Below are 13,412 nucleotides of genomic sequence, written 5' to 3' on the forward strand. Positions count from 1 at the left end.
AACCAGTTCTTGCATTGTTGTTTAAGTTTTGAAGGAAATGCAGGTTTTACTGGATCTGTTAATCCCAAAATTATCGATCGCTAATATGCCGGTGCAATTTGCACAAAAATATCATGATCTTCCAAGAAATTGTGGGTTAGATTAATGCCCAATGACTAGAGAAATCTTACATTTTCTCTGAATGGAGTTATTTGTCTCATAATACAGTTTCTCCAAGGGTAGATTGTTCTTCTCATCGTTTCTTCAAACTGTTTTTCGTTAACAGTTTTAGTTTTCCTTAATCTCGAATCGTTTATTCATTATTATTAGCTTGATGGATATAGCATCTGACCTAGTCATGTTTGGATTCATATTAAGAATGCCGGAACTTACATCAATGGTATTTTTTTATTACCCATGACAGAACAGAGGCAGCTTATGTGTTTGATGTAAGAGCTTTTGTGTGTATGTGTCCATTTTCCTCAAAAACTACTGGACCGATTTTGATGTGTTTTTTGTATTACATAGATATCACTTCACAGCAGGTTCTTAGACATGTTTTATCATTATAGGCCAGCAGAAAGCGCTGCAATAGTGTTTCTCTATAACAGCTGGGCTAATTTTGATGTGATTTTTTACATTACCTAACATAGGTATCACTTCAGAGTAGGTTCTTGGACGTATTTTATGGTTACAATACACCAGTGGGCGCTGCAGTAGATATGTTTCTTCAAATTAGCTTTGTGGGGTTTTTAACATTTTTAATTTTATCACTTGTTTTTTCACAATGAATTACGTAAAATAATTACTGTAAAATAGTCCTGATATTAAAATTCATTGTAGCGTGAAGCTAGGTTTATTGATTTTTTAAAATTATAATTCGGGTAATAAGAAGTCACGAATTTTAAGAGATCACATAATCAAATTCTAATAGCTTCAATTGTGAAGTAAACAGCTGCATCTAAAGTAAACAAGCATACTCCTTCAATAAACTAGACTCAGTAAATTAATATAAAAAGCAGCTCTGTTCATATTACTTATATAGAATTATAAAACATAGATTTGGCCACTAGTAGGATTGTATCTGATCATTAATCCATAACTAATGAAGTAACTCGACCAGTATTTTTTCTTTCTATCGATTAAAGGTAACCGATATAATTAGGGTGCCAGTATTTTTTCTTTCTATCGATTAAAGGTAACCGATATAATTAGGGCGAGGCAAAGTTTTTTTTAAAAAAATCACACCTATATATTTAATTTCACTTCAAAGGAAAGACTTTTTGCAGTTTCAATTTTAAAAATATTTAGAAATTTATCATATAAATCGGCACAATATTTTAATGATAAGATTTACATTTACTTTTTTTTAAAGGGTACTTTTCTCCTAGATGGTATTAACCTCTAGTTAATTTAAATTTTAATGTAATATCTTAATATTACATTATTTTTATATGTAAGTGTTTTTGTAAAGATTAAATATAATTATATACTACACATAATTATATATATATAAAATTATAATCGATGTATATTTTTATAAAATTGATATTACGTAAAAAATATATATATATACAAAATTGTCTTTTTACATATATAAATAAAATACATATGAGAGAGAGAACAGAGAAACCACATTATATAAATATTTTAAAAATATATATTATTTATAAATAAAAATAGTGAATTAGTATTTACATGATACTCTAATTATTACTCTATAATGTGCTAGTTTTGGGAATACTTTACCTTGGTGTTAGTAAAAATAAAAATATTGATGAGTGCTTCTTTGCACATCTGTGCAAAGTTTTTTTTTTCACAGATTAACATTTTGTGAAATTTTGTAACATATTAATAAATAATTATTAACATGCAGCTTACTATGTCTTATGTAAGTTAAATATAGTGTAAACAGTTAATCTGATTTATTTGAATGTTTTTGATTAATGTTAAATCAGTTAAGTGCATTCATGTAACCCTTTAATTGTATAATCAATTTAAACAATTTTGACAATATTTTTATGTCGACCTTGTCCTGAGATGATTAATATATTAGCTGAATTAAGCTGGACTTCACATCCACAGATTAGTATGTCTTCTACAGAACAATCGATACAACATCATTCTGTCATTTCAGTCAGGCAAAACAGCAATCAAGATCCTGAGTCAAGATTAATGAGTATCATTGATGAATTATGTAATCAACAAGGTACTCAGCCGTATATAGACATCAAATTTTCAGTGTGTATTTTATTTTTTAATACATTATAATTATATATATATATATATATATATTAGTGCTAGTCCTTATATCAGAGTTTACATGGGAGCTATGTGTTGTGCACCCTACCACTTCACATGTGCTACATTGCAGCTTATTAAACATTGTACTTGTTATCAAGGTATTTGTAGCACCAAAGAAGATATATTATTTAATTTTAAATTTATATTAATACCTTGTAGTAAACTATCCTTCTAAAATTAGAATTTTGGAATGTAGGACAAACATAACCTTTGCTAGTAGCAGTTACATTACACCTCTTAAAATTGTTCTGTGAGCTCTATCTGTGTACAGTTCTTACAAAAAAAGGTTAATTTTTAGTAATTCTACTACTAGATAGTGGTAAAAATTATATCTAAACTTTATTAAGGATTGTAATCCATATAATTAGGTTAATAAAAATACCTATTACAATTTTATATCAGAGCATTATAAAAAAAAAATCATGTTGCAATAAAATCCATATTAAATAGGGTTGATATTAATTTGGATAATGAAAGCCTTGATAATCATTAGATTACATGAAATACCTTATATAGTAAAACTCATATATGAGAGGTTTTGTAATTACGAGGGACGTTCATTAATAACGAGACAAATTGTTGCAGAGAAAAAGATGTTCATTCAGTGACAATGAAGCTTTTTGAGGGTCAAGTTGCCAACCTTGGGAACACATAATTAATTTAAACATAACCGCTTTTGTTGATTTCAGAATGTCAGGTCTGCTTGAAATGTGTTTGCCAGAAAAGCAATGTTCAGTGATAAGATTTTTGCTATCAGAAAGTGTGTAACTGGTGTAAATTTACTGAAGAAGTTGAAACAGGGTGGTGAAAAGTGCAGTAATATGTGTAAGTAGGTGGAACAGTTTAATTCAGGCAGAACAAGTGATAAGGCAAAAACAATAGGGTGCTCTCTCAAAAAGTGTGAAAATTCTCTTGCCTGACAACACACGCTCCACATTGCTTAGAGAATGGAAGAAATGCTCAAGATGTTTGTTTGGGAGGTGATGTTACATCCTCTTTACAGCCCAGACTTTGCTCTGTCTGATTTTCATTTGTTCGTCTCACTCAAGACTTTTTATGCGCCAAGAAGTTGGACAACGAAAACCAGTACACGAGTGTTTCATACAGCAAGGTAAAGACTTCTATGCTGTAGGAATCAGAAAGCTCACAGAACAGTGGGACAAGTGTCTAAATGTTGATGGAGACCAATTTGAAAAGAAGTGTAAGTTTCATTGTCATTGAATAAAAGTTTTTTTTTCTCTACGTCAATTTGTGTCTAATTATTGAACGTCCCTCGTGTGTTGGATATACTTACAGATTTATGATGCAGAATGGATTTATTTCTACTTTTCTCTTTAAAATTATATATTATAATTGAACTTTATTAATATAATTTTTTTTTTATAAAACTGCAATGTTGCACTTTTAAGAGATTAAACATGGAAACTTAAGTTTTAATTGACATAAACTTTTGTAAATATTTTATATGAGTGTAGCATTTTAAGTAGAAATAAACAGCACTTAGTTTAAAAGGCATTAAATTGCTTAAAGAAAAAAATGGTAATTTTTTTTTTTTGCTTTAGTTTATTAAATCATTTGGGAGCTGCACAGTTGCTTAAATGAATAATGGCTATTAAATTTATCAGTATAGTATTTATTTAATTGGCATTCTAAGAAAGTCAACATATTTTCTTCATCACATTCAGTATCCTGCTTCACTTGAAGTCGCAATCTCATCAGTACCTAGAATTTACATCACTGTTGTCCACTGCACAACAGTTGTTAATTGTATAAAACATTTCCTATGGTTTTTAGGAGCCTGTAAGAAAATAATATTCTATCGTATCTTTGTTACATTGGTAAATTATTAAGTAAATTATTAATTATTTCAGACAATATTTTTTCCCAGGCTCTGTTGGTAATTGATTGCATCTCTTTAATTTACATCTTTAATATAGATGGTTTTATTAAAACTTTGATTATGTTTTAGGGAGCTATAGACTGGTGGAGTCATTGTTCCCATCGCTGGAAGGCTTCAACCGGTAGGGCTTTTAACTGGTCGGTCACAGTCTTTTGAATGTTCTCCAGAGTTCCGAAATGACATCCTTTTAATACATGTTTCAATTTCGGGAAAAGGAAAAAGTCATAGAAACTCAAATCAGGTGAATAGGGGGTTGAGGAACCGTAGGAATGCGTTTTTAAGTAAAAAATTCTGTGATGGAAATGACCATGTGACACGGGGCATTGTCATGATGAAGCATCAACTTGTCTATAATGTCTGGCCTCACGCCAATCACTCTTTTCCTGAGCCTTTCAAGGACACCTTTGTAAAACACTTGGTTGACAGTTTGTCCTGGAGGAACAAATTCTTTATGCACGATACCCCTACTGTCAAAAAAGCTAATCGGCATGGTTTTGATCTTTGATTTGCTCATTCAACATTTTTTTCGGTCGACGAGATGATGGGAGTGTGCCACTCTTCACTTTGCCGCTTTGTTTCAGGATCGTACTCAAATATCCAGGATTCATCACCTGTGATCACACGACTGAAAAATTCTTGGTCATTGTCAATCCTTTCAAGACGATCAACGCACACGTTTCTTCGATTGTCCTTCTGTTCTGTAGTGAGGTTTTTCGACACCAATTTCGCACAAACCTTTAGCATGCCCAAATTGTATGTCAAAATGTGATGTATGGTGAAAGTGTTTAAATTTAACTCTTCACTCGTCATCCTTATTGTTAAACGATGGTCCGATCTCACAAGAACCCTCACACGCTCAATGTTTTCATCAGATTTTGAAGTTGAAGATCTCCCTGAGCGAGGTTGATCTTCAACGTGTTCTCGGCCTTCCAAGAATGATTTGTGCCCGCGGAAAACTTGTGCTCTTGGTGAGCATTGTTCCCCATAGGCCTGTTTTAACTTTTCAAAGGTCACACTCGCGGATTCCCCAAGTTTAACACAAAACTTGATCCCACAACATCGCTCTAAATTCCGATACTCCATTTTCATAACACAACAAAAACCCAACTTCACTGATGACGCTGTCAAAAATTATGTATTGGCTGAACGGAATTGAAACTCGTACTGATCATGTGGAAGGGATGAACAAACCTGTCTAGCACAGACTGATAGACACAGCATTGCCAGATCGCTCGCAGTGTTACCAATCTCATTACTTTTCTCGCACACCTCATATATGCACATATTTTTATCAAAAATATATGCAGATTAATATTGAGTATTTTATGAAATAAACTAATATTATCCATTGAACCAAATGTGTATTCTGCGTACATGTATTAAAACTACAGATGTGAGATTAACAGTCCACAGAAAGGTAAAAGAATTACGTATTTTAGGGCTTATTTGTTTTAGAAACAATAATACTCAAGCTATGTAGTTTTACCACCAAAACCAAATACCTTTAACTTTCATAATTGAGAATATAATATTCATTAATAATTAACAATAATTATGTTAAAGATGGTTTCTGAATAAATGAAATCTGGAGTAGATTTCATCGTAACAGCTCTAAACCAAATATTATTGCAACTAAAACACTTAACACTTATTAGGATGCGTAATATGAATTATAATTGCTAGTGTTTGATAAATTATTATATTATTGATATTGCTTAGGTACTATTTTTATAATGTAACGTACTAAAATGCCTTGTAGATAATTAAATACCTATAAAAAATCATTTATATAACTAATGAGTAATTGTTTAAGTAACTAATTTGTAACTATGTATATGTGTTATTTATTTGGGTGCTATTAATACAATATTGTTAGAGATCAGGCTTAACTGTTAATGTGGAAACCTGCTAAATTTAGCATCTGTCTCTGGTCATGACATATACCTAATATGTACATATATATTCATTTGTTTATTTTGTATGATTTTTATATTTATTAATTATTATTTTTATTATTATTTTATTAATGAAGCAGATCCATTTACGGTTGAAATCACTTAACATCATTGACTTAACAATTTTTATAGTACTAACTATTTAAGTCTCTTAATATCTTTTATAAGAATAATTTTGAAATAAATTACTTGTAGTGACTACAGATAAAATTGATGTTATTGACAGTTACAAAAGTTTTTTTACACACAGTAAATAGTTTGTAATAGTTTGTTAATTTTTATTTGTTATGAAACAAAAATAAAAGAATATTTCATGTATCAAAGATCTTTGTTAATTAATAACTTTGTGAATTATATTTACTCGTTGCTGTGCTTGTAGATTGGCATCATAGCAAAATATTTTTATGTTATTTTTGTATATTATTGCATCTAACCTCAGTTAAAGATAAATTTTTAATTAAGCTTTTAAAATTCAGTTGTTTTTCTTCTGATGTAGCATTACTTTTGATGTTTTACTTTGTTTCTATTACTTCCATTCATACAAAATCATATACGAGGGTTATTTTTTTCAAGGTCCAATCAGTCACAAAATTAAAACCACAGTGAATATAAAATTTTTTTTTGTAACAAGTACTTACATAGTTACGCAATTTCTCTACATAGTTGCCACTCCAATTTAGACATTTATTGTAGTGCCGTACCAACTTTCCAATACTCTCGTCATAGAACGGAGCCGCCTGTGTTTTCAGCCATGTTTCTACGCTGGTGTGTAGCTCGATTTCTGTGCTAAAATGTTGTCCTCCTAGCCAGCGTTTCATGTGAGCAAAGAGGTGAAAATCGGATGGAGCCAAGTCCGGGCTGTATGGTGGGTGCTCAAACACTTCCCGATGAAAACGCTGCAGGAGCTTCTTTGTTACAGCTGCAGTGTGCGGCCGAGCATTATCATGAAGAAAGACAATCCTTGATGACAACATTCCTCTCCGCTTATTCTGAATCACCCTTCGTAGACGTTGACGAGTCACGCAGTATTAGGCTGCAGTGATGGTCGTGCCACGTTCCATGAATTCCACCAAGAGAACTCCATTCCGGTCCCAGAACACAGTAGCCATACACTTTCTGTTGGAGAGGGTTCGCTTGAACTTCTTTGGTTTACTGGGAGAATGAGAATGCATTCCCTGTTTGGATTGTTCTTTGGCGTCTTCAATTTTGAAATGGACCCGTGACTCATCCCCTGTGACAATTTTGTTCAAAAAATCTTCTCCTTCATTGCGGTAGCGCTGGAGAAATGTTAGGGTGGCGTCTATTCTCATTGTTTTGTGATGGTTGGACAGCGTCTTGGAACCCATCTCGCACACAGTCTGCGGTACTGAAGTCTCTCACTCACAATGGTGTAGAGAGCCGACCTTGAAATTTCAGGAAACGAATCGCTCAATACAGAAATTGTGAACCGATGATTTTCTCGAATCACCTCATCCACTCGCTCAACGAGATCATCGGTTGACACTCACTTCCTTCCCTGACCGCCTGCATCATGAACATCTGCACGTCCTGCTTTAAAGTTCCTGCACCATTGTTGCACTTTGCTGTCACTCATTGAAGTTTCACCCTACACATTACTTATTCGTCGATGAATTTCAAACGCATTACACCCCTCAGCCTGAAGAAATCAAATTACCACACGCACTTCACACTTGGCGGGAGATGCTATCGTTGTAGACATGTTTACGTGCTAGCTGATGCGGTGTGATTGAAGGCCATACTAGAGATGCTGCGCAACACATATGCACAAAGATTTTGCACGGGTTTTTATTTCGTGACCAATCAGACCTTGAAAAAAAATAACCCCCGTAGTATAAGAATGTGATGACATTTCTGTATGGTTGGATACAGAGAAAGTGTTCTTTTTTGCCTCCATCCCTTAATGGCAGTTTGAATAAAACCAAACACCATCAGAAAAGTCTTAGCTACCTAAGAAGAATTAAATAATTGAAAAAAGTTTACCTTTTTGAGTAAAATTTTGAGATCTGGGGCCAATGTGATCCATACCTCCTGCCCCCTTGACTGACTGTGATCAAAAATTAAATGGCGTTAGTGCTCCATTCACTGAAATCTTGTGCCAGATTTCATCCAAATCGACCTAGTCAGTTGGACATATTAAGCAAAAAACAGGCCAACACATGAGTGTACCATGAAGTTCTCCAGGACCTTTGATAACCTACTTTAGTGAAAATGATGGAAAAAAATTATATAAACATGTGACCTGAAAAGCTTCATTTGGAGTTATGGCTAGTGAAAGATTTCGCTGTATTTCAGCTACCTCTGTGAAATGAGATCGCATTGAAATTTTTAGGACATTAATTAAGGGGCAGAATTAGACATTTCTTACGGTTTTTGACTAGAAAAATCAAATGAAATAGGTCCCAGAATTATATCTGCAGTAGTTTTTGAGAAATCTGGGATGGACGTACAATGACATTGTTAAATGGGTAATAAATATAAAAGTTTTATGTGTACTGTTTCTAACTAAAATTCTAATTTTTCTAACTTTACTTGTTTAATTCAAGTTACCTTACATTATTTTTTTCAGAATTAGATTCTCTATAAGTTTTGTTTAAAAGTTTTACGTGTGTCTATTACCTATTTATCAAAGTTATTGTACGTCAAACATACAAAAACAGGGCACTTTACCCCAATTTATTGGTTTTCATCACAGATTTCTCAGAAACTACCGCAGATGTGGTTCTGGGACCTATTTTACTCGATTTTTCAAGTCAAAAACTAGAAGAAATTACTAATTCTGCCCCTTAATTAATGTCCTAAAAATTTCAATGCGACCTCATTTCACCAGGGTAGCTGAAATCTGAGTGAAATCTCTCACTAGCCATAATTTACAAACAAACCATTTTAGAACATATGTTTATATGAACTTTTTACATTATTTTCATGAATAGAATAAGTTATGAAGTCTCAGGAGAACTTTGTGATATATCTTTTATATCCTACAGAATTTTTCAATGTTAAAATTGTTTATTTGGTTAGAGGAGTTTATCAACATAGAAATAATTAATAAATTGAGATTAATATTTCATGAAGTTTCAATAAATTCCGTAAACATTTTGATATTGGAAGATACTATTCTATTTTGGAGTGGAAAAGACCAAACTCCAATATTTGAAAAATATTCTACCAATTCAAGAGAAGTAATCAACAGTTATATATGAGGTGCTATCCAAAAGTTCAGGGAATTTGAATTTCGCGTGTGAACCATTGCTGGTATGACCTGCTGCCGCTAGATGTAGCTAACTATACTCTTTGTGAATCAGTGTTCCACCAGCTGTGATGGTGTGGCAGTGCTGACTTTCGTGCGGTTGTGTAATGTTGTGTTTTATTGCTTCGGTGAAGTTCTAAATGGCAGATTTTAAAGAGCAAAGAACCCGCATCAAATTTTGCTTCATGCTTAAAAAACCAGTGCAGAAACCCATCGCATGCTTGTGGAAGCATTTGGTGATAATGCTATGAGTACAAGTAAAACTTTTTTTGTGGTACAAATGATTCAAAGATGGACAAACTACAGTCGATGACGATGAGCTATCAGGAAGACCATCAAAAAGCACAACACCGCGAAAGTGCGAGAGGCTATTGTTGCAGATCGTAGACAAACAATCCATGATGTTTGTGCAATCGTACAAATGTCATATGGATCCGTGCAACGGATCTTGTCGGACAATTTGAACATGAGACGCATCGCTGCAAAATTTGTACCGAGACTGTTTAACAGCAACCAGAAACAAAATCGCATAGCTGTCTGTAGCGAATTAAAAATTCAGCAAGAGATGACCCTAATTTCATCTCCAGCATCATAACCGGTGATGAGACATGGATGTACGGGTATGACCCTGAAACTAAGCAGCAGTCATTGCAGTGGAAGTCGCTAAGTTCACTGCGGCCAAAAAAAGCACGCCAAGTTCGCAGCAACGTGAAGTTCATGATGATTGTTTTTTTGACATCAAAGGCATTATCCATAAGGAATCTATTCCTCTTGGTCAAACCGTCAATGGGATGATCTATTGTGAAGTTTTGAAGCAGTTACGTGAAAGCATTAGGCGCAAATGTTCAGATCTGTGGGGTAACAACAGCTGGGTTCTGCACCATGACAATGCGCCCGTGCACACATCACTATTCAGAATTTCTTAGCTTCCAAAAAAGACGGTAGTGATTCTCCACCCACCCTATTCGCCTGACCTTGCCCCGTGCAACTTTTTTCTCTTTCTGAAAAAATAAAATTTCAATTTAAAGGCCGTCATTTTAACACAATTGAGGAGATTCAGGAAGAAACACAGAACATGCTTCGAACACTTACACCTGCAGACTTCCAGGGATGCATGGATTCATGGGAAAAACGCTGGGATCACTGTATCAATGCCCAAGAGGATTACTTTGAAGGAGACAGTGGATATTATAAGTTATGGTAAGCTATTTTATTTTTATGGTAAAATTCCCCGAATTTTTGGGTAGCACCTCGTATATTAATAATGTGAATGCTACAAATTAACAGTTCCACTCTCTGGTTAAAAGAAAATCCATTTTGATGGTAATATGTACGCATATGGCTGGGTGAGTACTCAAAGGTTTTCTTGTAATTTTTGAGTCGAGTTTAGTATTTTAGAATCGAGTAGACAACTATTTAAAAAGGTTTTACTGAGAAGTCTTTTAAGACTCCATCTCTGATTATTTCTGTGATTAAGATTAAAATATTTCTACTATGAAATATATTTTCATGTTACATCGAAATTAATTTTGTACTGATGATATATATGACCAGTTTTTGAATTTCTAATTTGAATAATCATAACTGAATCATTTATTTCAGAAACTTGCTACATTCCATATAAATATCATTACACGTAATGGGTTTTTTAAATAAGCAATTCAGTTGTGTGCTACTTTGTACATTGTTTGGAAAAATAATGTTAGAATTCATTTACGTCATGGTTATTTTAGACTCAGGGAAAATCACTTTCTAAATTTTGGGGGAACCCAGTAACGTTATTGTTACACCTAGGTTCTTAAACAATACTTATTTATCTAAATCTTTACCTACATAATTTGAGTTGATAAAAAATTAACTACCACATCATTTTGTTAATATGATCTAATCATTAATCGTTAATTCTTGGATATAACCTTGAAACTTATTGTGTGAATTTCATTTCTACATCTTCTTCATCTGCCAAATCTTCTGTATCATGGAATATATCCATTCTTAAATAATTTATTTGAACAAAAGAAATGCCAAGCAAACCAGTCATTATACATACAACCATGTGAGTATTAGAATTTTTATTTTTGTTTATCTGCTAGCTAAAAGTATTTACTTTATATTATACGGTCAATTTTACAGCACTAACCAACATCTCTGTACTTATAATAATTAGTTTAGGATATAATGGTAAGTCAATGTATAGTGTACCTGATAGTGAATAATATCAAACTTTTATTCACAATTACACATCCATTTTTTTATTTAAATAATGGGTCATTTACGTGATTTAAATGCATAAATTTGCTAATGGTTATGTCATTTTCATATCCGTAATTTTGGAAACCCTAGTTTGTAGTGTAAATACAATCATCGATGGACACTCAAGATTAATTATTCGTTTGTTTGCAGCTTCTGCAAACAAACTGCAAAAAAAGGGTCTGCTTCTGCATGTATAGACATGGATATCGATAGCTCAGAGACTGATATAGCATCGGTATTGTCCGCTGCCCAAAAGCGAAACGATATCGAAAACTGGCTTAAGCATATAGATGAAAATATGTGATTTTTGTTCCTTCAGCAAGGCCAGGAAATTGTTCAGCATATCAATACTAACTTCGTCAAAGTATCAACAGTAACACATTTGGAGTTGTGCTCTTTAACATCAAAAGGAGAGACAAGCCGGCCTACCCGGAGATGGTTTTATCACACATTGACTAACGGCAAAAACATTTTACATTCTTGGATGGCTTATTTTCCTTTTTAAGCATCATTATTTTGCTTTTCCTGTCATTTGTTTGACAACGTAAACACACAGAATAGATCAAAGTTTTGCTGATCTGATGGATTTAATACTTGGTGGAAACAGAATCCTATGGTTTCAAGTCAATCAAGTGCACTACACGACCAAAATTATGCGACTGGAAGGACTGAGACCAGACTTAAAAAAGAACAGACTTTTGACAAGAAAGAGAAACACCTTGTGGGAAATGAAACAAAAAATTCTTATCAGAATGTTTGATATTATAAGATTCCTTGCAAAACAAATTTCGATCTTACGTGGTAACAGAGGCAAGTGTTTAGAATTGATGCATTTAATCGCAAAGTACGATTTCTGTACTTCGTGAACATCTTATAAGAAATAAAATGGCTCGCAAAATTTCAATCAATTATATGACAACAGAAATTCAAAACGAATTTATTGCAATTTTGGTAGATAAAGTTCACCAACATATCATTAGACAAGTAAAAAAGGCCAAATATTATTCGATTATATTCGACAGCACTACGGATGTTTCCAATAAAGACCAAACAAGCCAGGCATTAAGATACGTAGCGATTGAAAATCAGGAAGTACAAGTAGCTGCGGTTAATACATCATTTTATTCAATGTAACCTAGTAATTTTAACTAGCAATCCTTTGATTAGGAAACCAGTGTTCTACCATTCTGGTATCCCAAATTTTAAATATTAACCTATATGTTAAAACAAACAAATTCTCTTTCAGTAGGATTTTAATTTCTTACTCCCTCCTCCATCACGACTTTTTCTGACTAATCTTTAATTGAGACTGATTTTTTGTTGATAATTTACAAAAAAAAATTAAAATCAGCGAAAATAATATTGGTTAGGATACGAAGGAATATATGAAAAAATATTTTAGCGGAAAATGTAGAATTTATCGAGGTATCGATTAAATGCTATGTAACGATTAACTTTACAGATCGATTAATCTTTGTAAACTGACGGTTTTCATTCAGATGAAACCGATTGACATTAAACAGTAATTAGGGAATAGCTCAAGGAACACAAGATATATAGTCCCGATATGTATTTTTACCGTGGGGTGGAAATTTTTACATTCAAAATAACAGCAGAAATCGATGGAGGAATAAATTCTAACCAAAAAATGTTTTCGTAGAGTCAATACGTTTTCAGTAATTCATGATTGAAAATGTTGATTTTTCATCCAACCAATGGACGATTTTTCACAAATAACTCAAAAACCTTATTA

The sequence above is a fragment of the Lycorma delicatula genome, chromosome 2, assembly GCF_047948215.1.
Source record: "Lycorma delicatula isolate Av1 chromosome 2, ASM4794821v1, whole genome shotgun sequence".
NCBI classification, from domain to species: domain Eukaryota; kingdom Metazoa; phylum Arthropoda; class Insecta; order Hemiptera; family Fulgoridae; genus Lycorma; species Lycorma delicatula.